We start from the raw sequence: 26,635 nt of genomic DNA, 5'->3' as shown, positions 1-26,635 counted from the left end.
CGTTTGTGTAAAGATTGCAGTTAATTATTGTTAGCCTAATTATGACGTTGTATTTTTAATACGCCACAATGAAGAGATTGGAAAAAAAAGTAAATACGTAATGGGCCTTTAAAAAATGATTGCTGCTTACTTCAAATCAGTGTCCAAAGTGGGAGAACGAGCCACACAAATCCGTTTGCTGTTTAAGCCAGTATAATATAAAACCCTCCCCTCCTGACTGTTATGCGGCTACAAAGCATATTTAAGTTAAGTTCTATACAAAAATACAGATGGCTCTTGTAGCCCCAAATGTCTTTCACGTGATAGCTTTTTTATATCCCCGAATAACAGTGTAGCCATATAAAACTAGTTTTAACATTGTTTCGTTTTTAAATTACGAAAAGGAAAGAACGATACACTTAAAAGTTTAATGTGTGTGTTCGGTATACAGGGTCATTCCGGAATTTTCAGTGTTCAGTTAAGTATATTGCTGACACACACACGTTCACTCTGACTGCTGTATGACCAGACTGCTTTTAATGTCATTTGACCCCTCTTGAAATGCAAGCAATAAGTTAACTTTATTCCCAAAGCCTCTTGCAGTAACTTAAGTGATATACGTGATCATATACGTGTGGGCCAAAACAAACTGCGATGCCGGGCTTCTCTTATTCTCCATACACTGGTAATAAAGTACTGAGCAGCGCGCGGTCGGTGATACAGAACACTGCGTATTATTGAAGGAAGGCGCTGTGTGCATCTTGTAAACGGAGGGTTCTTAATTTGAGTTTAAAGTATTATAGTCAATAGTGTTTTCACTGCAGTAATATCCAGTGGCGAATGAAGCTAATTATACGTTTAAATCTGCACTGGGCAAATAAAGCTGACAGCAAATGTGACTCGTGGGATAAAAAACTATAAAAGTAGCATAAGTAACAGCAACCATTTGTTCTTGGGCCCTTACAATACATCATTTGGGGCTTGAGATCTCTAGGACAATTCTTTTATTTCGATGTCTGGTGGCAATTGTAAATCTATCTATCTGTCTGTCTGTCTATGCCTAACTGTCTTTCTGCCTGACTATCATCTCGGAAAGCCTATTATGCGAGTTTGGTGTTTTGACATAACGTAGTCGCAGGAAGTCATTGCATACTATCTTTACATTGTTAAAATAGATATTTTCTGCTTTCGGTTATAAAGCAACGTTATGGTATAATAATCATGAGGCATTCTCCATGACCACGATTCTGTTTAAATTTTACAGAGTATATTTTCCTGTCTATTATGAAATGCTATATCACTTTAATGTTCACGCAGTTACCAGTCATGATCGGAGTATAGCCCAATTGTTTCTGAGACGATTTTTATCAGTAAATAGGCTATGCAATAAAGCAAAAACGTGTTACAGAAAAGAAATGGTTACAGTGACGTAGTTACAGATAAGAAGGGGGTGGGTTATGAGCAGGCTTGAAAGGGATATTACAACTTGAAAATCGACTGCTCTATATATCACATAACTGTAACCTAATATACGGGATACGCTTTATAAAAATTACCTCAAAATAGCAGACGAGAGTGGTGCCATTTATTAGACTGACCGTCGTCGTGCATGGTAGCCTCGAGCCTAGGTTACTTTACTGGTTCACTCATGCTATGATTCAGTAGAAGGTATTGCTGTTTTTAATGTTTATATACTCTTTAACTGCTGAACACTCCAACTCCCGTGTTGTATTGCAACATGGGCAATGAAGCAACAAATTCATAAATATACAATGTTTCTGTGGTTAAGTAAACATATTCAATTACCTCATCCTCTGTACTTCAGCAATGTTTCTTACTTTCAGCTCTGTTGAACTTTTTTCTTATTTTAATTTTAAAGATGTATTTATTTTGGGGAAAGGGAAGTGAAGAGCCTTGATACTAAGAGTGAGTCGTGTTTAATTGTGCGTGCTCAATCGGAAGTAATTTGAGTTGAAGTTGTATTAGTGCAGTCGCGCTCGCCATCTTTGACAGGATTTGCGAAGTATGTCAGAGCATTTGCTTGGATGCTAATGCCTAGACTAATTTAGAATAATATTTACCTTAAAATAATCGTGCTTTACGCCACAGACAAAATACTTTGTGTGTGTCGAAGAATTTATTATATACTGTAGTTTTACTTAACACTTAATATAGATATTCTTCTTTATCTAAAAAGTAAATGCACAGTAGCGATGAATGAATATTAAATATATTTTCTCCCAGCAGTCTGATATATTTACCCGTTCCATTAATCTTATTATGATGTGGTTCAGTATTATGTATAAAATAGAAGTAAAATGCAAGATAATTGAGATTAATTTTGCTTTGAGTTTTTTTAAGTGCTTCGGGGCATTTTCTTGCGTAATTGCATCTAAATATAGTATAATATAAAGGTATTTTTAAAACATTAATACTTTGACGTGAATTGCGTTTATTGCCCGTTTTAGACCGAAATAACCTGGTCGAACACAGGCTGCCGAGAGAGGTAATGCATTTTAAATAAACTAGTGTTTAGATTAATCAATTTAATGAGACTGCCATAAAAATACATATTATCACAGAAGCAACGCTTCTAATAAAATTCAGCAATTATGCATTGTAAGCAAGTAAAACGTTTAATTACAATGGTTGCATATGAAAAATAATATTGCTTTCCACATGCTAGGTAATCAAAGTCTATTATTTATTCACGTGTTGATTAACAATATGATAATCTACTGTAATTTCAAATAGAGTATTGTCCATCTACTAACAGGAAATACGGTGTTATAAATAGTCAAAAGAACCAGTTTTTCCAAGTTATTTAATAACGCAGGAGGGTGTCAATCAAATGTTAGACAGCTCCTCTGATTTATACTTCATGGGCCAAATTAAAAAGGACTGGAGAGGGAAACATGCATTATTTAATAACGAGTTGGCTTCCATTGATTTTACCATCTCTTCCCACCCACTGCGGGCAAAGAGAGAAGTAGGTGCATTGTCCGCTTGACAACTGACACACACACACGTTAAAAGCAACAGCGATGTGTTGCGTGTGTGAGGGTCACTGATTTACACAAGCAGTGTCATGTTTTTGCAATACTCTACAGCAATAAGTGTATGTAAAACCGAGGGGGGTGGGGGGAACATACAGAAGAAGGAAAAATCTCTGGCTGGACGTCTAACTGTTAATCACACATCTTCAGCATAGGAAGGAAGCAGACCGTTTATTTGGAGATGCAGAATTTCTATCCAAGTTGTCATTCAGCCACTTTCGAAAATGAACTCAAACAGCCAGAGCCCCCTATAGGTTTGCACTGTTATTTGTTTACACAATTATTTGGAAAATCGCCTTTTAGTTGGATTTTTACTCGTTTGATAGGATTTTCTCAATTTCCATTGTGAAATTTATACACGCCTTGGGGCGCATGGCTGCGCTACATGACTCGGATTCGCTTCTTTAAAAATGCAGTGCTCTTTGACATTGTTGTCAAGCTCAACCAACTAAAGTGCTCTTCAGGCTGAGTTGCGCATATCCCTCGAAAATAGCCCACTATTTGGTTTAAGATTTAGAACTGAAAAAGTCAGCTTGAAAAGGAGCGCTTCCAAATTGTGCCCCTGCAACAACCAAAACAAATCTCCCTTTTGCACGGCTTGTGTTTCTTGGTTGGGGGTGGGGGGTACGTTTACAGGTGGACCATGAGGTTTTGGTATTCCCTTGCCTTTACTAAATCGCACCAGGGGATGTCGCCCCACTTGGACTAGTTTGCGTGAACCCATTCAAGTGAGGTTAATATAATTTTGATTTCTTTTAATTGTGTGCGAGTCAGAGAGCAACCGTACAAATATAGCTCACAAATCGCTAAAACTGTACTCGCTCCAATTAATACAGCGCAAATGTCATAGATAAATGTGGTCTCTTCCAGCGTTCGTCTGTATCAATTTTTTTAACTCGACACAAATTCAGATTATGCAAATAATTAAAGTAACCCCATAAATCAAGATTAAAACACGCAGTAAGATTTCAGTGGTTGATTAACATGTCGACACGTGAGTTTGACAGGCTTTATTAGTAGGTTTTGAGAGCTTCTCGGGTTCGATTTTTTTCATGCGAGAAGGCATTTCAAGTAAGCTTCTTTGTCATATTAATAAATCTTGCCTTTTATTCTGTTGTAGTGGTAACAATATTTTATATTAGACTGCTAACCAGTCTTGCACGTCATTCGGATGGTAAAACTATTTAACAGAAATCTAATGAAATAATATACTGTCGACGGTATGTCATTAAATTGACTTTTTTGTACGGTTCAAATAAATAATAGTGTTTGGGTTTATTCTAAATAAATGTTCGAACCTGGATTTAGGTATAGAGGCCATTTTAATAGGGTTTTAAACTGAATTTTACACTTGTTAAACCAGATCAGCCAAAGAGGACGAAGTTAAATTTGAAGTTTGATTTATCTGCATGTAAGCTAAACTTGAAGCTTGATCGTGTCGCTCCGATACCAGTTTGTAAAAAGTACCCCCACGCTGGTTCCTCCCTCGTTGTAAATCTAGCAGTAAACTCGTAGGGTTAAGCGGTGTTTAATGTTTAAAAACCAGCGCGTGCAAAGCCACTTTTAAAAGGAAATCTTATCATGCTGTTAAATGCTCCCTTTCCCTGCTACCTACTTAAAGATTACAGGTCAATTTCATAAATTGAAAATTATTGACTGTACACTCGAAATGCATGTAGGAACGTGCAACAGACAATACAGTCAGCAATGATTAAAATTATATCCATATTTTCTGTATCGATTTTAATGTAGGTCTATAAAAGGACTCAAGAAAATGAAACTAGCATTCCGTGCAATTATACTTAATTAAATAGGAGACACGATGATTTCCCATTAAAGTTGACCATATTTCCAAGGGTATTACCTTTAGTTTACATCTATGTTTGCCAATAAGAGTGCTTTGTATTTAAAATTAACAAGACGTTTGTTTTGACCTGTAATATGGTCCATACGAAAAGCTGCCTCATAGTAGTAGATTTAAAGGTTGGAACAAAATTTGCCAGTGCTCTCTCGACCATAATTGACTTTTAAATCTGGTCTTGGAAATTGGCTAGTTAACTTTCACAAGAGTCGCTGATGCGTGTCAGGGCCGAAGCGCAGCGACCAGCTTCACCCAGAGAAGGGAAAGTAAATAGGGCTCCTTGAATCGAATGCAACGGTAAAGATAAATTGAAGAAAACAGTGGTAGATAACAGGTCAGAGGTTTATTTTATTTGGAGGACTGACGTGACATCCAGCACACTTGTGACTGAATGCGAATGTTAAAAATCTAACAGAAAATACGCAGCTGTGGAGGGGTGCCTTTGAACTTTAGCACAGAATTTAAGTGACTGGACTGAGAATTTGACCTAGGGGTCAGACAGCAGGTAACCTATAAGACAAGTGTTACAATAGGAATTTAAACATATAACTAATACGATAGCTACTAGATTCAATTACATGTAAGAATATGTATCACAGGAAAGAGCATCATTTTAAAATCAGTTGAAGACATAAATAAAGATTAATATTGTAAGTAGTAGTTTGCCCCACGGTATATGCCTCTAGTAATGGAGGCCTGACCAAAAGGGGACACGTTTAAAATAAATAACGTTATATATCTATATCGTTATTTATTTTAACCTTTTATATGTATATCTGGCTCTCCGTGGTGTGTCGCTGAAAAGATTCATCTCTCTGTTCAGTAATCTGTTAGTGGTTTATAGCGCGTTATCCTATTGTCGTTCTATTTGAAGTTTAGTGTGCAAATAGCTAAACTCACGAGAAGAAAATAGATTACTAGGTCCAGAGGGAGATGGGGGGCGGGGGACGCCACATATTGGAAATCTGCAATAAAAACGGAAAATGCTGAACAAATCAGTCAACTGCTATTTATTTCCTACATAATTATATTTTTATTTGAGGTTACTGAATAATAATCAAGTGATCATTATTAACTCTAGTCTGTTTATTCAAATGTAAAAATAGAATGCCGCGAGAGTCAGTGCGACCCAGCTAATAACTAGGTAAATTCCATTACCCTAAAAATTTAAGACATGTTAAGACAATTATGCTAACCAAATGAACAGCACGTAGTACAATAATTATAAGATTATTGGAACTTTTTTTAAATTTCTGAATCTGAAAGTGCTGATGGTTAACTCCGAGGTGCAAATATTGAACAGTGGCGAATTCAACTTCGTACATATTTATAGCACTTAAGATATGTGTATGATATATGTAGGATATATGCATGTTGTTGTTGAAAAAACTCTATGGCTTTAATAAATAATATTAGCAAAATAGAAAGACATATTTGATAATAGGCGGAGGTATATAGATTTGCGGGAATATTTGCACAAAGTTGCAAAGTACTAAAAAAAATAAGGAAAATTACAAATGCTATTAATCCAAGGATGCATTTATAGTACAACTTTACTGTAGAAGGGAGTGATTTCAGCTTACTTGGCTTTTCATGCAATATATGCATTTATAGTATATATTAAGAACTATTCCGATGTCCATCAATAATGAAACAGGAAAGTGAAAAGGAAGTCGTACAAAGGCAGTGTAAATCAGGAGTCAGGGCAGATCTGACTCTGGTGGGAAGCGGAGTGAGAATCCCTGGATTGGCCTTAGTTTGACAGGCGTAGAGTGCAAATCCCATGCGGTGCAAACCTCGTTGCCACCCTGGACATTTTGTTAACTTACCTGACCTTAATTTAAATGTTTGGAAAACAGAGATTCTCCTCTCCCACTCTCGAAATACTTAAATTTCTAACTTCTGGAAGATATGTAGTCAGATCCCCAAATTTCTCTTTCGCTGCAGTGCTAATGCACCCTGAAATACAAGCAGAACATGTTAGAAGTACAGGACAGGTCCTTCAGCATTTAAGGGCAAAGACATTTACTAATGTTATATACATTTATAATAGGATATGTTATCCTCTCCCCCCTACACACACACAGAAATACAATTGCACAATTGGCTAATCATTGAATTACACTATTTTTAGAATTAGCAGTCTATCTCACTTTATGAATTTAATAGGCTATGATTGAAAAGAGCATGTCGCTGTTCTATGCTTTACAATTACTTGGATTAAAGCAAAGAAACAATTGATGGATTGGTTTATCATCTGAGTTCTGATGAAATCATCTATTTTTCTTTTGTTCTGTTTATATTTATTTCACTCTAATACATACATTTTAACAGTTGCTGTTCCATGGTATATGTTTGCGGCAGTACAGATCCATTTAAAGAAGTTTATGCTGATAGGGTTAGATGAAGTAAGGTGAGATGAGGCTCGCGTGGAGCATAAACACCAGCATAGACCAGTTGGGCCGAATGGCCTGCTTCTGTGCTGTAAATTTTATGTAATTCTATGTAAGAGTGCAAGTGATACTTCGGCTGGAACACAACAGTGAAACCCAACCCTAATTATAATTTTTTTAATTATTATTTGAGGTAACAATACTTTAAATTTTGAAGCATTTATATGACATCCCCATCACGTTCCTGTTGTTTCATTATTGATGAGCATCGAAGTAGGAGTTCTTGCTATTGACCATTATAAATGCATATATTGCATGCAGAGCATTGTAATTAACGTGTTGCAATGTCACCGGATCCCCACTGGGTTCACTCGCTGATCTTTCACTTCTTCAATCGGGGTTCGAACTAAGGCCATATTGCTGAAATGAGTCTACTCTCTGATGGCTGAAATAAAGGACAGATATCTCAAGCAGTTTGTGAAGGGCTTGGGTGCACTGCACAAAACTGTCCATGTTTGGCACTAAATTGGCAAAATTACTTAGGCCAGCAGGATGGTTGATATGATAAATGGAAACGTTCCGGCTTTTGCAGTTGGGTGTTCTATGAGATTGGGGTTAAGGGTGCATTTACATTGCAGTTTCCGGTCCGAGACTGGGAGCTGCGATTAGGGTTCTAGCCAAATAGAACCCTGTTTACATTCCTTGGCTCCTGCCTGGCTGGAACATTAGCTGTCCTGTTTTGGAGAAAGCTCTCTCCCAATAGTTAGAATTTCAAATGTTTAGAGAGTGGGCAAGGCAGAATCCCTGCTCTCTAAAACGTTTGAGTGAAGTCAGGTAGATTTAAAAAGTGCTCACGGTGTCCAAAAGACCTCATGAACACTTCGTAAACCAGGCTTGTCACGACCCTTGATTTACACTCCAGGCAGTGTCAAACCGAAGCGTAATGAGAATACTCACTCCAGGGGTTCTCACTCTGCTTCCCCCGGGATTCAGATCGGGGCCTGATTCCCAAATTGCACAGTAAGTTTAGCTTGGATCCAGGCAGAAATCGCTTGGGAGTGATTATTTTAAAGTTGCAGCGTAAATGCGGAGTCGCTCCTGAATCTATAACTTGGCCTTCCACCTGGACTATCTTATACCTGACCTGGGAGCGTTTAATGGCTATTAAAAATAGGAAGCTGTTCCATTCCCAGCAATGAAATCCCTTGCTTGGCGAATTCGTCATGATTTGTAAAAAATAAATTGGGGAAAAAGCGGGGGAGCGGGACTAACTGGTTTGCTCTTCGAAAGAGCCGACGCAGACTCGATCGGCCGAATTTGTGCTGTACTATTCTATGATTCTATAGTGGAGTATGTGATTACTTATACTAACTAAGATCGTATATTTCATAAATCGTAATTTTGCAGCACAGAAGGAGACCATCCGGCCCATAACGTCAGTGCCGGCTCTCTGAAAGAGCAATCCACCTAGTCCCATCATCTTGTCCTTTCCTAGCCCCTTTATATTTTACTTTATTTGTATATAGACATTTATGACATTTCAGTAAATATGTAACATTGTCAGAATTTCGATTTTTTGATGTGCGCACTCTTCTTCTTAGGCAGCCCCTCTGAACCGAGGATGACTTGCTTCCACATTAAAAATGAGTTCTCAGGTGACTGATGAGTCCAATGCGGGACCTACAGTCTCTGTCACAGGTGGGGCAGACGGTGGTTGAAGGGGCAGGTGGGTGGGGTGCTTGGGTTGACGTGCGCTCCTTGCGCTGCCTGCGCTTGGCTTCCGCTTGCTCCCGGCGAAGAGACTCGAGGAGTTCAGCGCCTTCCCGGATGCTTCTCTTCCACTTTGTGCGGTCTTGGGCCAGGGATTCCCAGGTGTCGGTGGGGATGTTACACTTTTTCAAGGAGGCTTTGAGGGTGTCCTTGAAGCGTTTCCTCTGCCCACCTGGGGCTCTCTTGTCATGCCAGAGCTCCGAGTAGAGCACTTGTTTTGGGAGTCTCATATTGGGCATAAGGACAATGTGACTCGTCCATCGGTACTGCTTGAGCGTGGTCAGAGCTTCGATGCTGGGGATGTTGGCCTGAGCAAGAACACTGACGTTGGTGCGCCTATCCTGCCAATGGATTTGTAGGATCTTGCGGAGGCAGCGTTGGTGGTACCTCTCCAGTGCTTTGAGGTGCCTGCTGTACATGGTCCATGTCTCTGAGGCATACATCGAGTGTAGAGCACAGAAACAGGCCATTCAGCCCAACTGGTCTATACAGGCGTTTATGCTCCACACCATCTTCCTCACCCCCTACTCCCTCGAACCCTGTCAGCATATCCTTCTATTCCTTTCTCCCTCATGTACTTGTCTAGCTTTCCCTTAAACCCGTCTATGCTATTTGCCTCAGCTACTCCTTGTGGTAGCGAGTTCCACATTCTCACCATCTTTGGGTAAAGAAGTTGCTCCTGAATTCCCTGTTGGATTTATTAGTTATAGTTTTACTTAAAAAATTATAGATCGCTTGGTGGGAAATCTTACCTGATCTGCAGATAGGACTATAAATATTCCTGATCGTTTTTGCATGACCCATAGTTATGAACCGGTATTTTTCAGAATAGAAGATCAATGGCCAGCATACCCCACTTTCCATGGGCTGCTGGCTATGGTAGATTTCACCAAAGCACCCCACTTTCCACAAAAACACTGTTCAAAAACACTTCAAATAAAATGCCAGCAATAACACATAATGCATACTTGATGAACGTTCAAATATTTCAGCTAAGAAGCCTAATGTCCTAAACAATTCTCTGCACATTGTTTAATCAAATTAGATTGGTTTCTTACCAACCCAGAGTGTTGACTTTTCAACATATGCCAGCTAAGTTGGGTGTTAAGTGAAAGCAGACAGAACGGTCGATTCTGCATTGAAAACGCATTTAAAAAAACGTTTATATAAGCTTGTTCAGGCATTCGAAAAAACCTATAAGCAACTGAACATCAGCAACAATATCAACATAGTTGAATGTATTACAAGAGCACTTTTTATGTAAACTTAATTTTCTAGCTATGTAAACAGAAATGCATTTTCAGTTGGAATGGGTTTATTCCGGAGTTATTTAATCTAAGAAGAGTCAGTTAGGAGAACAGTCACAAGGGTTTAATTTCACAACTAAACGCTAAGGTGCATAAACCTTTAATAATATTTTGGCTGACGTACTTGGTTGCACTTAAATTATTCATTAGCGTAAATCACAGATGTAACGGTTACATTCTTACAAATTCCTGCAGCTAATTAACTCCTTATTAAAACACAAATGTCTATGAGTTCAGAGTCTTGAATCTACGCCTTCGTATTTAACATCAGAATTCGACTCGCTCCTTTGTGATGAACCATTCCATAGGATCATGACGTAAGTGAAAACATAATGCAAAGAGCACAGGCGGAATCCCACCTATGAAGTCACAGGGGAAATTCCTCATTGAGAATGGAGAAACAATGGAAGTTTGCCAATACAACTGAAGAGATAGATATATTCAAAACGTGTTTAATTCCTAAAGCCTAATTAAAATTTCAACCAGGGATCCGGTTAATTGACCAACTTAAAAAAAAAATCATTATACATTTAGGCTCAAACAAAGCAAAACACGGTACGCTTTTCCCCACGAGTGAAAGAATGTCTTGAGCGTCTCCCGCCCGTTCATCACAAATTTGCTGCATTTGCCGCCTGCTAGCCAAACGAATCGGCATAGATAGTAGCTGCAGATGTCCTCTTTCTGGACCATTCTGCTCTTCTGCCCCGCCACGTAACGACGAAAAAATAAAATAAAAATAATTCCATTTCTAAATTGTAATGTGAAAAATATATATATTATATAGTTCATTTGGATTGTTATGTACTGGGTTGAAGCAATGTTATCTGCACCAACGCGGACATACAATGTTACTTGAATTGTCGATATATCATAAATTACAGAGGGTCTTATCACATTTGTATATAAGGAAGATACCAGTGCCTTTTTGATTTTTGAATATTAAGGGAATCAAAGGATATGGGGATAGTGCAGGAAAGTGGAGATGAGGTAGAAGATCAGCCATGATCTTATTGAATGGCGGAGCAGGCTCGAAGGTCCGAATGGCCTACTCCTGCTCCTATTTCTTATGTTCTTATGTGAGGCATATGAAAAGGCGCCAGCGCACTTTACGCACCTTATCAAGATGTTTACATTTATTTCATTTGCACTTTTGAACAGAATTACAAAACAGAACAACGGAGATTTTTTTAAAAGATCAGCAATATTTTTTAATTTAATACAGTAATCTTCGTACAACCATACAAGACCATGGGCATCACAAGAGCGGGTCATAGCCAGTTGCGGACTTTCTCAGAACTTATATAAGTCTTTTTCTGAACCCGAGATCTTGTTGTGAATCACCTCGATCGTCTTTTACAGGTTTAAATAACTATAAAGACTTCAAAATAGATGAAAAGCCGACCTAGTGAGGCTCGTGTTTTTAGTGTAATTGTTGCTGGTGGTGTTATCGTGGGTTAAAGAACTAAGGAAATGGTTAAAGTTGTACTGAAATGAGATCGCGCACAGCCAAGACTCCCAAAGCCCTCTTGTGTGTTAGTGAAGCACTAAGTGCAAATGGTGAATATCTTCAACCTCCAGTAGCGAACAGCTGTTATTTTCAGTCATTATAGCCGAGCCCTCGGTCTCACCTGAGTTACTCTGCATTGGATACAGGACGCATTGTTGTAAGAGATGTCGGCAAAGTAGTGCAAAAATCACATCCGCACCTGGAGGAGTCTCGTAATGAAGTTACCAGCGGATTGTTAACGTCAGTTTACCTCAGTTTCTTACTCAACTCAAGAGGGAGTGGATTGTCAGCTGGTTAGTTAGTCCCATTTAATTTATTTATTGGACATGTCATATTATTAAGCTCATTTAACTTCATTCTGGTATCATATCGTACAAATGGATATCTACGGAAAGTAAAATTAAGAGGCGAAAACGAAAGCAACATGAATTATTTTCCGGACAATACAGCATATATATTTATCTCGCTTTGTCCTTGCTGTTTAAGGATCGGGCATTCTTTGATACACTATTTTTGCATTGATCCGTTGTGTTTTTTTACCGTTTTTTTTATCTCCAAGGACGCGATTTTAGTTAAGTGTGTGTTTGATTTCTCAATGCTTTATTGCTGCACTTTGTGCGTTGTTCATTTTTCTATTAATAGGAAATTGAACTCATTGCATTAACTTGAAGCACAGCCAAGTGACCTACTTTGCTGTTCAGAAGAGAAGTAAGCACCTTTTCCCGATTATTTTTCGGAATGAAGATCATTCCTTATTACGTGGACATATAGGTAACCGTCCCAAACAGAAGTGGGAATGCTAGATATTGCCATCTGCTGGCATTGCAGGAGTCTAACACCCCCGAGATACGGAAAGATTGAAAGCTTATGCTGTGACATTTGGTTCACTGGAAGCGTATTACTTGTCATCGGCACTGTGATTCTGCATCTTTTAAAGAGCAACAAGCGAAAAATACTAATTCATGTTCTGTCTGTATCTGTGGTTTCCAAATAAAGTGAACAGAAAGCAGGAAACGATTCGCTATTGGCAGAAACGAGTATTATTCCCTTCAGTTGGGTACTTTAACAGTTTAACTTTATTTTCAACCTTGTCATTCTGGTTAACACCTGGATTTCAGGTAAAAATTCAAATCTAGGATCAGAAGGATAGTGCCATGGCTTGCTTGTGTGTTGCGTCGAGGAGTCCGTTTTCAACTAAACATGTCTTTTCCATAATTCAGTTCGCGCACATACAAAGTTTGCTTTTTTCAAATGCAATCAGGGAACATTTCAAAACACAAGCAGTTACTGTCAAGAAATGAAACGGCCACCACCTAGACGGTGATTTGTTGTTACAGATGTACCCAAATATAGTCCTTATGAGTGTAACAATGTGTTAGCAGTTATTTATTTGGTGATTAGCAATACATAGAATTTTACAACACAGAAACAGGCCGTTTGGCCCATTCGGCTCCACACCAGCCTCCTCCCACCTTATTTCATCTCACCCTATCATCCCTCATGTACTCATCTAGCTTTCCCTGAAATGCCTCTATGCGAGTCGCCTCAACTACTCCAGGTGGTAGTGAGTTCACAATAAAGTGAATGAATAATGTGGAGCCCATTGGACTGCAGATGGTTCAAATATTATTTATTGAATATACTTCAGAAAGCTAGTAATTCCCAGTTTGTAATTGGCTATAGGTATTGCTAGGATTCTTCGTTTAAAACGTGATTCATTTAAAATAAAGGATAATAGGGAAGATTTCCTTTGGTCGCTAGCATAGAGAGAAGATTCCATACGTTCACTGTTCCTGGCGAAGTCGTAAAATATGATTAAAGAACGGATTTAATATTTCGCCAGAAATAACGATCAGTGGAAATCTTCCCACTCTGTGTGCACGTCGCGAACACATCGCAACCAGAGGAAATCACACTTTGTTTTTTGTCATGGTCATTATTTTTAAATCAGAAAGACTCAAAACTACTATTTTGTGTGAAGTGTCCCAAATTAACAGACATACAAATGAAGTCGATGTCTGCAAACTGAATTTATGGCCGTTCACATGGTGCTGAAACGTAATGGGAATCGGCATAGACCGCTGGGAATTTGCTGCACGTGTCATGCTGAAAGTTCATTCGAAAAGGAGTCAGGCGACTTTTAAAATACTGCAAGTACAGTTGTCAGGGCGGTAATCTTTCACGTCCGTGAATAGTGCACTTCCCATCCGTTAACCCGTAGTAACTTCAGAGTGTCATGGTAATTGAGTCTGCGACGTCTCAGAATCTGGGCTGAAAGCCAATCTGTCAGTCACCCTGGGAATCTCCTGCACTTGTGGGCGAAGCACTGCCAGGTGCTAGTGAGGCACTTTAGACAGAGAGCATGACGGCTACAAGCATTCGCTTCCTAAGAGCAAAAGTGATGAAGTCGTCAGCAGAATACAATATGCCATGCCCAGGATTAAATGTTCTACCCGAATACTACCGAGTTTGTTACAAATTAAAATAAATATAAACTGATAGAAATTCTAAACACACTCGATATATTGTACTCATTGGTATCTGAATGCAGTTAAACGCCTTGGGACGTTAAAGACGCTATATAAATACAAGTTGTTGTTGCATTTGCTGTTAAATGCTGCTATTGATGTGCGCTAGAGTCGATTTGTTTCCCGTTTTAACAGGTGTACAGATGGTTGTTGTCCTAGCTCCTACTCTTCCCTTGGAGAATAATGTGAAGTAGAGAAAGGATTCACATGCTGATTACCAGCGTGGCCGGCCGCAACCTGACCATCTTTCTGCCAGCGACATGGGAGGACAGGGCGGGCGCCCACGCCCATCAGACACGAGTATTTCACTCCAGGTCAAACCATAGCTCTGGTCTCCACTCGCCATGACTGTCTGGAGTCAGGCTTGATCCCCTCACTAATACAATAGCAAAATATTGCGGATGCTGGAAATCCGAAAAAACAACAGAAAACGCTGGAAAAACTCAGCAGGCCAGGGAGCATCCGTGGAGAGAGAAACAGAGTCAACGTTTCAGGTCGAAGACCCTTCATCAGAACTGGAAAAAAGCAGGAAATGGAAAGCAAGTTTATGGGCTGGGAAAAGGGGGAGGGGATTTTCCCAGCCCCTAAACTTGCTTTCCATTTCCTGCTTTTTTCCAGTTCTGACGAAACGTTAACTTTGTTCCAACATGCCAGAGGCTGTTCACCTTGGAGACCTGCTGCGGATATGGGTACGGCCCGGCACGAGATTTACACCATCTCCCCCGGATTTTCAAGGGCCAGCGAGAGCTCACCGGACGCCACCGGAACCGTGACGCTTTCCAAGGCACGGGCCCCTCTCTCGGGGTGAACCATTCCAGGGTGCCCTGCCCTTCACAAAGAAAAGAGAACTCTCCCCGGGGCTCCCGCCGGCTTCTCCGGGATCGTTTGCGTTACCGCACTGGACGCCGTGAGGCGCCCGTCTCCGCCACTCTGGATTCGGGGACCTGAACCCGACTCCCTTTCGATCGGCTGAGGGCAACGGAGGCCATCGCCCGTCCCTTCGGAACAGCGTTCGCCTATCTCTTAGGACCGACTGACCCATGTTCAACTGCTGTTCACATGGAACCCTTCTCCACTTCGACCTTCAAAGTTCTCGTTTGAATATTTGCTACTACCACCAAGATCTGCACCTGCAGCAACTCTGTTCCTCTCTCCACGGATGCTGCCTGGCCTGCTGAACCTGAAAAACGGGTGGCTTGGGGCAGGAAGTTAAAGCATTAAAAATCTAAATCCCGACCCCAACCCGCCTCCAACAGGGCGGGACGGAGACGGGTAGCCAGCCCGCTGCCAGGAGGTGGGTTGGCACTTTAAATATGATAATGAGGCACTGACGCCTCTGATTTAACCTGCCATGCAGGTTTAACTGTGGCCTGCTGGGCATCTCAAGCTCGGGATTCCCGATAGCTGCAGCAAAGTGAGGATCGACTCGGGGAGCAATCCTTGTGGGCTGGTAGGAGCAGGATTGCTTCCTCCCAGCTCCCCAAGCTCACCCACCATCAGCCCACCCCATACAAACAGCCCGCCCCAACAGCACCACCCCCCCAGGTAGGGAACCGACCCCCCCCCCACCCCCCCAGGATCAAAACTTCCCACCAGGGTTGGGGATCGGACCCCCCTCCCCGGGGATCAGACCTCGCACCTACCTGTTTGTTGCAGCCTCCTGTCCAGTCAGGCTGGCTTCCGGGCAGGGGAACCTGTCCATGATGACACATGCCACTGTGGACCCCACGTGGTCTACTGGGCCCCCCAACTCCGAGTAGGTCAGAAACCTCAAAATTCTTGCCCTAGTGCCTGTCTTGTGTGTTCAGCTATCTATTCTAGAGCTCCTATGAGATGGTTCCCCAGTGGCTACAGCTTGGGAGGTGGAAGGCTGCTGAACCTCCACTGAGGGCACTTGAGATGGCTGTGCTGGGTTACCTCGAGGAGCTGTGGCCACTGAGGACCCGGCTTCAGACTGATGGCCAGGGTTAGTCTGGCCCTGCTAGCTGTCTGGCACAAATAAGGGCACTGGTTGAGGGGCTGGTGACGGAGCAGGCATGCAATCATTCCTGAGAGAGTGCAGCAGGTGCTTCTCCCATGGACCCAATGCCAATCTCAGGGGGTTGAGCCTCAGAACTCCTACTGCTCTGGGTGAGAATAGAGAGCAGGGAGTTAGGAGTCTCTCAAAACCCCTAGCCATAGTCTCCTTCAGGCTTTGTAAGCCAGATGAGTTGCTGGACCCTAGAGCCAAGCTGGCAACAGTCTGAGTTTCCATCAGTGCTGTCAAAGGCGTCACCAGAGGCTCCATCACTGTGGGTCCCCCTGCGCTGCACAGAGTGCACCACGCGCCCCATATTTGACTACGTGGTCTCAATGCCATGCACGAAGACAGCAAACAGGTTGGAGCTGGACTCCTCCATGCTCTCTGACAGTGCTGCTAGTGTGTGAAAGGTGACAGAGGTATGAGGAGGTGAGGGAAGTAATAATGAGTGTAGCAGGTGCAGAGTGCTGCAGTAGGAGCAGAAGTGAAATATGATGCCATGATTAGAGGAGCTGCCCAATGAACAGTGTGAGTTGTGCTGACAGCCAGCCTATTTTATTTAAATTAATAAGGGGACTAATTTGGGTCCTTAGTTATGTTCACATAACTGGGCCTGTGCTCCAAAAGCAGCACCCATTCTGTGCCTGGAAACACGCTTAAACCAATTTCTACCCCCTATTGTTTCTAAAGCTGCAGAGGTAATACAGAGAAGGATAGAATCATAGAATGTTACAGCACAGAAACAGGCCATTTACCCCTTTAAGTATGGACTGGCATCCTTCTCCACATGAACCACCGACTCTGAGCCTGCTCTTTGGCTCGCTCCCATACTGCATTTGGTACAGTTTACAGGAGAAGGCTATGGAGTCTGTACCAGATCTTATAAATGGCTAGAGCAATTCAAAACTAATCTCTATTGATAGCCCTGTATCTTCATCAGCTCCAAAGGTTTATCCACTTTTCTCTTAAAAGCTGCAACACTCTCTGCTTGTTCTGATCCTTTTACTAGAGTAGACAAGGGTAAGGACGTATACTTGGATTTTCAAAAGGCCTTTGATAATGTATCACATGGTAGGCTCATGACAAAGGTTAGGTTATGTGGAGTCAGGGAATAAATAGCTGAATGGATAGCCAATTGACTAAAAAATAGAAAGCAGAGAGGAGGGATAAAGGGCAGTTATTCAGATTGGAGGAAGTTAGAAAGTGGTGTTCCACAGGATCAGTGCTGGGACCACTGTTATTCATAATTTACATGAATGATTTGGACTTAGGAATAAGTAACTCAATATCAAAATTTGCAGGGAGGGAGGAGTGGTATAGCTAACCATCTGGAAGAATATAACATAATACAAGAAGACATTAGAAAACTTGCAGACTGGGCAGTTAAGTGGCAAGTGAATGTTAACATAGATAAATGTGAGGTGATGCACTTCGGTAGAAAAATAGAAACATCACCTACACCTTAGAAAATAAGAAAAACTGAATGAGGTAGAAGACAAAAGGAATCTAGGGATACAGGTGAACAAATCATTAAAAGCAGCATTGCAGGTCAGCAAAGCAATTACAAATGCTAAAAAAGCACTGGGGTTTATTTCTATGGGCATAGAATTCAAAAGTAGTGAAATTATGTTAAAATTGTTTAGGACCCTGGTCAGGCCACAATTACAGTACTGTGCACAGTTCTGGTCTCCATGCTATAAAAAGGACATAGAAGCACTGGTGAAAGTGCAAAAAAGATTTACAAGGATGGTACCATAATTGAGAGATTACAGCTATCGGTAAAGATTGAACAGGTTGGGGCTTTTTTCTTTAGAAAAAAGAAGACTTGAGGTGACCTGATAGAGATCTTTAAAATTATAAATGGGTTGGACAGGGTAGATGTGGAGAGAACGTTTCCACTTGTGGGAGAATCCAAAATTAGGGGCCATAAATACAAGAGAGTTAACAATAAATCCTATAGGGAAATAATGAGAAATGTCTTTACTCAGAGAGTGGTTAGAATGTGGAACTCACTACCACAAGAAGTGGTTGAGGCAAATAGCTTAGATGCTTTCAAAAGGAAACTAGATAAGTACATGAGAGAAAAAAGAATAGAAAGATATTCTGAAAGGCTGAGCTAAGGTAGATGAAATGGGAGGAGACTCGTGTGGAATATAAACACCAACACAGACTAATTGAGCCAAATGGCCTATTTCCGTGCTGTATATTCTATGTAATTCTATGCAATTCATTTTCAAGAAACTATGGCCTAGATTTTCAGTATAGACAGTTTTGGGGCGCTAACCTTAGCGCCCGCCCGCAGTTAGCGCCCGCCCCAAAGTAGCGCCCCGTTGCCGGAAATTCAGTGGCTTCGCCCTAAGAGGTTGGTGGAGCGCTAAAAGAGGCGTTCCACTACTATCTTTAGGCGCTAAGCCGGCGGTGCAGAGCGCAGCGCCCGAGCTCGGGCGCAGCGCACGGCAGACACTCTGGTGCCAGTGAGCTCTTAAAGGGGAAGGGTGCATGTGTTTTTTTCAAAGGCAGAGTCTGGGGGGGAAAGGTCAAGAGAGAGGAGGAGGAGGAGGAGGAGGAGGAGGAGGAGGAGGAGGAGGAGGAGGGAAACATAAATACACCGTTCACAACAACACAACACACTGGAGCCTTCCACACAACACATGCAGAGTGCCTGTTATAGTGCAGGAGGAGCGCCCTTTAATTTGCGCTCCCCAGGGTGTGTTGCGTTCCATTTTACGAACGCTCTGGACGCCAGCCGCACAATGGGGCGGTCCGACTGAAGTTTGGATTCGGGGCGGCCAAAGGGCGTTGCACGAGGATGTGACGTCATTTTCTGCGCGCGCATCCGGGCGGCCGCTAAACTTTGCGCCGGCGCTAACGGGCAACTTAATTTGGGGCGGAGCGCAAACTGCGCTGCGCCCGGGCGCTACACGCATAGCGCCCGAAAATCACTTCTCTTAAGGCGCTAATTGCTGGCGCAAGCAACTGAAAATCTAGCCCTATATGTTTAAAAAAAATTAACAATAATTTATGGCCAAAAATTCCATCTTCTATCCATCCCCTGTTTAAAGACATTTTTCTACCTCCTCTTTAATTCTTTTTGTGATTATCTTAAAATTCTGCCTCTTGTTACAGTCTCGCTGACCAGGAGGAATAACCTGTCAGTATTTACCTTATAACCCTTCAGAACCTTGAAGGCGTCTATCAGATCACCCTTGACCCTTTCAGCTCGAGTGAAATAAAACCCTAACTTCTCAAATCTATCCTCAGAACTGTAAACCCCTCATCTTCCTTATGAATAGATGTACCTTTTTCATTGTTTGTATATCCTTTCTATAATTGAATGCCCAGGACTATACACAATACAGGTTTCAATGCAATATGTAAAGCTGGCAGAGCGGGAGCAGCTCGGAGGAATTTCCTGGTTTGTTTAGCCCACTGTTATTGAGTTTTGGCACCAATTTGTAGTTTGATTTTTCTATGAATGAAATAGTCCACTCAAATTTTGCACTAAAACAAATTCCATTCATGGATAGAAACAATATTTACATGTTTGTGGAAAAACATCAATGTGGAATCTAAATTTCTTTAAATGAATGTGCTCTTTCTGTTAGAAGTGGTGAACATTTTTGGAAATATCTATAATATTAAAGGTTTGCTATGGTTTATTCCTGGTCTTTCTGTTCATAAAATCATAACATGAAGGTCGCATGACCTCTGAGGACGAAAAATACAGAAATATTGAAGGTAGCCTGTCTACAGATTCTATGATATTGCGCTATGGTGAGTAGAGCACAGTTAGTTGACTCCTTAATATTTCCCTACTTCTGATCACCAGAGATGCTTCTAACTTCTTGTTATTCTTTGCAGAGAAAAAAATGTAACTCACCGAATGCACCGGTAAATAAAATAATAAAAAAGAATGAAAGAAAGACTTGCGTTTATATAGCTCCTCTCATGACATCAAGTACTTTACAGCCAATGTGATAGCAAAATACTGCAGATGTTGGAAATCCGAAATAACAACAGAAGGGTTCAACCCGAAACATCAACTCAAATTTCTCTCCACGGATGTTGCCTGACCTGCTGAGTTTTTCCAGCATTTTCTGTTGTTACTTTACAGCCAATGACGTATGTTAGAAGTAATGTAAGAAATGCGGCAGCCAATTTGTACACAGTATCAAAACCTATAACATTCTGTCAGGCCTGGACAGACTAGATGCAGGAAGGATGTTTCTGATGGCTGGGGAGTCCAGAACCAGGGGTCATAGTCTAAGGATAAGGGGTAAGCCATTTAGGACTGAAATGAGGAGGAATTTCTTCACCCAGAGAGTGGTGAACCTATGGAATTCTCTGCCACAGAGGGCGGTGGAGGCCAGTTCATTAAATATATTCAAGAAAGAGTTGGATATATTTCTTAAGGCTAAAGGGATCAAGGGATATGGGGAGAAGGCAGGGACAGGGTACTGAATTTGGATGATCAGCCATGATCTCATTGAATGGCGGAGCAGGCTCGAAGGGCCAAATGGCCTACTCCTACTCCTATCTTCTATGTTTCTATGTTTCTATGACCCACAAACAGCAATGAGATAATGACCAAATAATCTTTTTATGCAAAGTCCTTGGATACTGGAGCACAGCTATAATAGAAAACCCACTGCCAAAGCAAAAAAGACTCATATTAAATAACCTTGCTGTGGACCAGTAAGCACTGTGCAAATAGAAAGATAAGAAGGTCCAGAACAGACAGCAGAGCACAGTAGCTAAGGATCACCACAAAGACATCAGAAAAATTGTCCTTTATGATGAGAACGAGCTGTAGAAATGGCTGTAAAACGAAAGCATAGCAATGAAAAATCAGGCTTTCTTTCTTCAATGTGAACTAACCTCAGAATGCATTAAGGCTGAGGCTGTCTTATGTCCCTTAAATTTGGCAGTGTGTGGTATAATATGAAGTCATGTTTAAGATATAAATCAAGGTTCGGGAGATTGGGTAAGGCAGCGAGTTAACACATTGTTCTTCTACCCTGGACCTGGGTTTCAATCAGCAGAAACTGATGGATTAAATGTCTCCTCTGTCTCCACCCACGCCCCCCCCACCCCCCACCAGTTGTAAGGACCCTGCATTTTAATTTAATGTAAGTGTTATCAACCCAGTCGCTATCAAGCAAGGAACTTTAACTCAAAACTGCCATGAATTGGCAATCTCACTGAGGGAGGATGTTGCAAGGGTGGCAATGTAAAAGTGCTCTTTGAGATTAGGACAAAGACATACCTTAGGACATAGTAGAACATGTGTAACTATTACAGCCTTTGCTGTACATTATCTGATAGTATTTGATGCTAACACTGGATATCTGAAATTGAATAGTGTTCCATTCACCAGGACTAATATTCTTCACAATAGCAAAATACTGCAGATGCTGGAAATCCGAAATAACAACAGAAAATGCTGGAAAAACTCAGCAGGCCAGGCAACATCTGTGGAGAGAGAAATAGAGTCAACGTTTCAGGTTGAAACCCTTTGTCAAGACTGAAAAAGCACAGGATTGAAACAAATTAAAAGGCCAGTTTGGGGGCTGGGCGAGAACAAAAGAGAAGTGAAGAGACATTAAGAGGTATTCAAAACGAGACGAGATGGTGATAGGACTAGTGGAGACAAAAGATGGCTCTAGAAATGCGCTGGCAGAATGGGAGACAGCTGCCATGTGGGAGAGAAAAAGGGGGGTGGAAGGGCCAAAACAAAGGTGTGGATAAAAAAATATAAGTAAAAATGTAATGGGGGCCTAGGTTATGATCTGAAATTGTTGAACTCGATATTGAGTCCGGAAGGCTGTAAAGTGCCGAATCGGAAGATGAGGTGCTGTTCCTCGAGCTTACGCTGGGTTTCCGTGGAACAATGCAAGAGCCCGAGTACAGTGAGGTCTGAGTGGGAATGGGGCGGTGAATTAAAATGACAGGTGACCGGAAGCTCGGGGTCATCCTTACGGACTGAACGGAGGTGTTCCGCAAAGCGGTCACCCAATCTGCGTTTGGTCTCCCCAATGTAGAGGAGACCGCATCGTGAGCAGCGAATACAGTATACTAGATTGCAAGAAGTACAAGTAAATCTCACTCTATTTCTCTCTCCACGGATATTGCCTGGCCTGCTGAGTTTTTCCAGCATTTTCTGTTGTTATTTCTAATATTCTTCACCTTAAGTAGCACAAAATAATTAATAAAAGCACATTGAATTTAAAATTTTCATTGTTGTCTTCAAATCCCTGCATGGTCTTACCCTACCATGTCTCCTTAACTTCCTTCAGCCTTACATCCTTTCTGATACCCTTTGATACTTTGACTCTAGCCCTTGATCCCCTCTGTTTGTCCCACCACTGATGGGTGAGCCCTCAGCCTCTCACCCTACTCTCTGGAATTCCCATCCTAAACCCCTCCACCTCTTTGCTTCTGTCTCCACCTTTAAAAGACTTCTCCACACCTATTTTTGACCAGTCTTTGGGTCACTTGTCTTAACTCTGGTACCATGACTCTGTGTCGGTTCCTTTATCGCTTTTTTCTGTGTGTGTTTTCCCCTTCAGTAATGCAGGCCAGAAATGCACAATAGGTGTAATGTTTTCAAAGATGAAACAGAAGTGGATTGACACTTTCTTGGAGCCTTCACTTCAAGCGAAACTCATAACTTCAAACAATTCCTCCAATATTTTGTTTGCTAGACGAATTACTTTTTATCATATCATACCGGAGGAAAACAAGTTTGGAGAGATTGTTATCAATCCCTTGTCGCCGGAAATAATATCATGATGTTGCTGCTTGCTAAAGTACATAAGGAAACAATAAATGTCTACGTAGGAGTTTTTTTCTTAAATTAGGGGACTTCATTAAAAACATGTGTTTAACTCACGTTTAAACACAAAATGTGTTAATGTGTGTATTGGGGGGGTGCGCGGTAATGACTGTCCTGCACGCCTCTGATAGGAAAAACATGAGCATGCAGAACTCTAATGGTTTTAAGTCATTAGAACTAGCAGGAAGCGGCTAGGGCATCAATGTCTAGTGACAACAAGGCTGTTAAAAGTTTTTTTGGTCGAAGGATGCTGATAGCAGGAGACTACCTGCTGCTGGCTAAAATACGAAGGAAACAAGAACTATCAATATATGTTGTGTCTCATTAAGACGTTTTGTTAATAAATGGAGATTTGCTGTTGGCGGGACAACTGGGGAGTTTATTTGTGTGTTAATAGCTAACCTCCATAAACTGAATGAAGTAAATTAGCATATGTTAAAAGGCAACTGCTCGCAGATTTCTTTTTCAGCAGGTAGCTTTCTGATATTATTACCTGCCGAGAAGAAGCAATAAATATGCCTCTTCAATTTTACTCTTTAGGTTGAAATTATATTTATCACAGCTCAAGGTAATTCATTCGAAGTTCCAAAGCATTTTCAAGGAAACATAGCTATACATAAATACTCTCGCTCTCTAGCCTCCATACGACCTCTGTCTGATGAGAAAGCAAAATGCTACAGACCGCAGATCTTACCCCATGAGCACCATCAGTGCAACTTTGTAATCAGGCAACAGGTTGTGCTAGGTAAATATGGCAACGTTCATGTTTCCTCTTCCTTCATGTGGCAATATCGCCAGTGACCGAACAAAATGCTCAACAAACTCATCTCGAGATTGGCAGAAGGGTCCGAGTAACAGACAACTGACATTTCTCCGCCACCATTTCAGAAAGTAATACTTGGAAGGCAAAGGGGCACTGGTCCTAAATACGCTGAATATGGCGAAATTCCATCCATAGCGAAAAAGTACCAATGTTCCGTTACACGTATTATAAAGAATGATTCTTCTGTTATGATGAAGTTATTGCCTGTTTAACAAATAGGGAAGAATTATTTTGGTTGCTATGTATGGCAACTTCACAACCACGTTCTTTTTTGACGGATTTACCGCGTGGCTACATATTGCCACCGGAGCAATTCTAGCCCAATTGTAAATATTCTTAGTGAGAGGAGCATCCGCGTCTGTTGAAACTGTAGATCAATATATTTATGACCTATTTGTTGCTTTTCTCCAAAACATAATTTTTCCCCTCAACTTATTTCCCCTCTTCGTCCTACACCTTTTCTAGTGTCATTAGATCACGTTTTTGAAACAAGCTTTTTTTGACTTGAAGCAGTATATAGTTCTTCTGAAGCGCTTTCCTCCTCCACTGCCTGGGTAGCATGTTGCTTTTGCTTCGTAAATGTCGATCTTGAGCTGTCCTTTGTCTTCCTGCCTGTGATCTAATGCCAGCCACGGGTCTCATGTGCAGTACATCCAACGATTTCGCATTTTCTCTTAGCAACAAAAGTCAATATAAAAAGGTCCCTCTATGTGGCTAATTTATTTACACACCCTTTTGATATATTCCGAGTGAAAACATATATGCCCAGTAGAGTGCAAGCTTAAAGTAGTACTTTTAAACATTTCGTGTTGGTTCCAATGACCCTGTTTCATGAATATACAATAATATTTGCCAGCAAAGTGAAAATTATGATTAACTTGGTGGAAAGGAAGTTTAGATAATATGCAGGCACATCAATTTTTTTATAATAATTCAAGAAAAGTTAGGACTTAAGTCATTTTTAGAAAATGTATATAACGTCACACGACTTACTACGAGTTGGCGAGCAGTCATCCACTTCTTTCTCACATCCTCATCGTATATTCTGTCAGCAAATATTACAATAACTCGGTGTCCAGCCACTATATTCATAATTCCGTGTTTGATGTTGATACTGTGTGAATAATAATGTCAGATACAAGGTAGCTGTGTTCGAATAATCGTGGACCTCTTCCCCTACCTCTGTTCTTACACGGTATCCCTGGTATTCCCCTGCTCTTGCCATACTGGAATATGCTAGAGTATCAGTCACTGAGTCAACTCTTACTTGTTCATAGGATACTACAATAACATGGTACGATTATATTACCAATATGATCAGTAACATTATCCTATGGGTATAAGTGGTTTTATAATACAAGTACAGTAGTGTTAACCAGCATTGCCTGTATAATGGATAAACAGTGTGTCATTACCTTTGTTATCTAATACTGTGTCCATCAACACATTAGGAAGCTGATTATTCTTTTGCAACAATTTAACGCCTGTTCTTTATCCAATAATGTCCGCCTCCCCGTTCACGTCCAAATAAAGCAACCTGAATTCTCATAACTAACAAAATACCTTTCAGATGTCAAACGGCAAACGAACCCCTTTGAAAAGAACGATGCGAATTTAGTCTTTACATTGTGGAATTTATCCGTTTCCCATTTGGTCCCAGGTGAATTGCTGCACGGGGCTGGTGACCCTGCAATATGAGGAATTTTCTGCGGGCGAGCGCAGTTGAAAAAAATACATTTGACAGAACTGCTGAGAAAGTGTGTGTGTGTGTGTGTGTGTGGCGGGGTGGCGGGGGTGTTAAAGCAGAGACTGCAACAGACAACCCAAGATTTACAGTGAAAAAACGCTGCGGAGCTGCAGCTCTCTTTCTCCACGCTCTGAATCCCACAGTGACGATTTGCTATTGACAAGTGACAGTCATCAAGGTAAACAGTTGTATAATGCTATTCTTACACCCTCACAGGTCAGGAGCAGTTCTGGGGATTGAAGATCATAAATTTCACAGTAGACTTTAGGGTGCATAACTATTCAGCACATTAAACATTGGAACGTTACGATTTCATTAAGATAACCCCCACTTATCAGAATTTAACAAATGTCCGGTCACTCATTTGCTGCGGTAATCTATGAAAAACTGTATTAACGTATAATGACAGCTGCGATGAAGCGATCCCATCTATACTGCGGGTGCATTGTTTGTTTTCGAATTCCATGTGACTTATATTTTAATGTTTATGCTTAATTATACGACTTTACATTGGGACCAACTCTGCTGGTTTCCAAATGTCCAAATGAGGAGTAAGTGTATTTTATTCCAATATAACATAAAACAATTACCATTCAAAAACGACCAGCTACTTGACTGAAAAACAATTCCATCTACTTTTTTTCCTGGCTGGTACAGCGTTCTGTGACTTGTTAGCAAAATTGAAGCACATGGGATTAAAAGGGCTGTGGCTAAGGGACAGAAAGCAGAGAGTGGTGGTGAACGGTTGTTTTTCAGACCGGAGGGAAGTGTGCCGTGGTGTCGCTCAGGGACCACTGCTCTTGATATAT

General features: G+C 41.2%; 1 long non-coding RNA gene across 1 annotated transcript in view; it reads left to right on the top strand.

Moving 5' to 3' along the window:
- The first annotated feature begins 1,358 nt into the window (after positions 1-1,358).
- The window catches only part of LOC147121068 (uncharacterized), a 29,401-nt gene continuing 4,124 nt past the window's right edge, over positions 1,359-26,635 (top strand). Inside the window, exons 1-2 of the long non-coding RNA XR_015075381.1 lie at positions 1,359-1,647; positions 2,448-2,485. This is a non-coding gene — a long non-coding RNA (uncharacterized LOC147121068). The remainder of the gene's footprint in view (positions 1,648-2,447; positions 2,486-26,635) is intronic.

The sequence above is a fragment of the Somniosus microcephalus genome, chromosome 3 (genome assembly GCF_052327205.1).
Source record: "Somniosus microcephalus isolate GS21.2 chromosome 3, FLI_Smic_1.0, whole genome shotgun sequence".
NCBI classification, from domain to species: Eukaryota; Metazoa; Chordata; class Chondrichthyes; order Squaliformes; family Somniosidae; genus Somniosus; species Somniosus microcephalus.
Note: the sequence above shows the minus strand (reverse complement) of the source record. Positions and strands in the feature narration are given on the sequence as shown.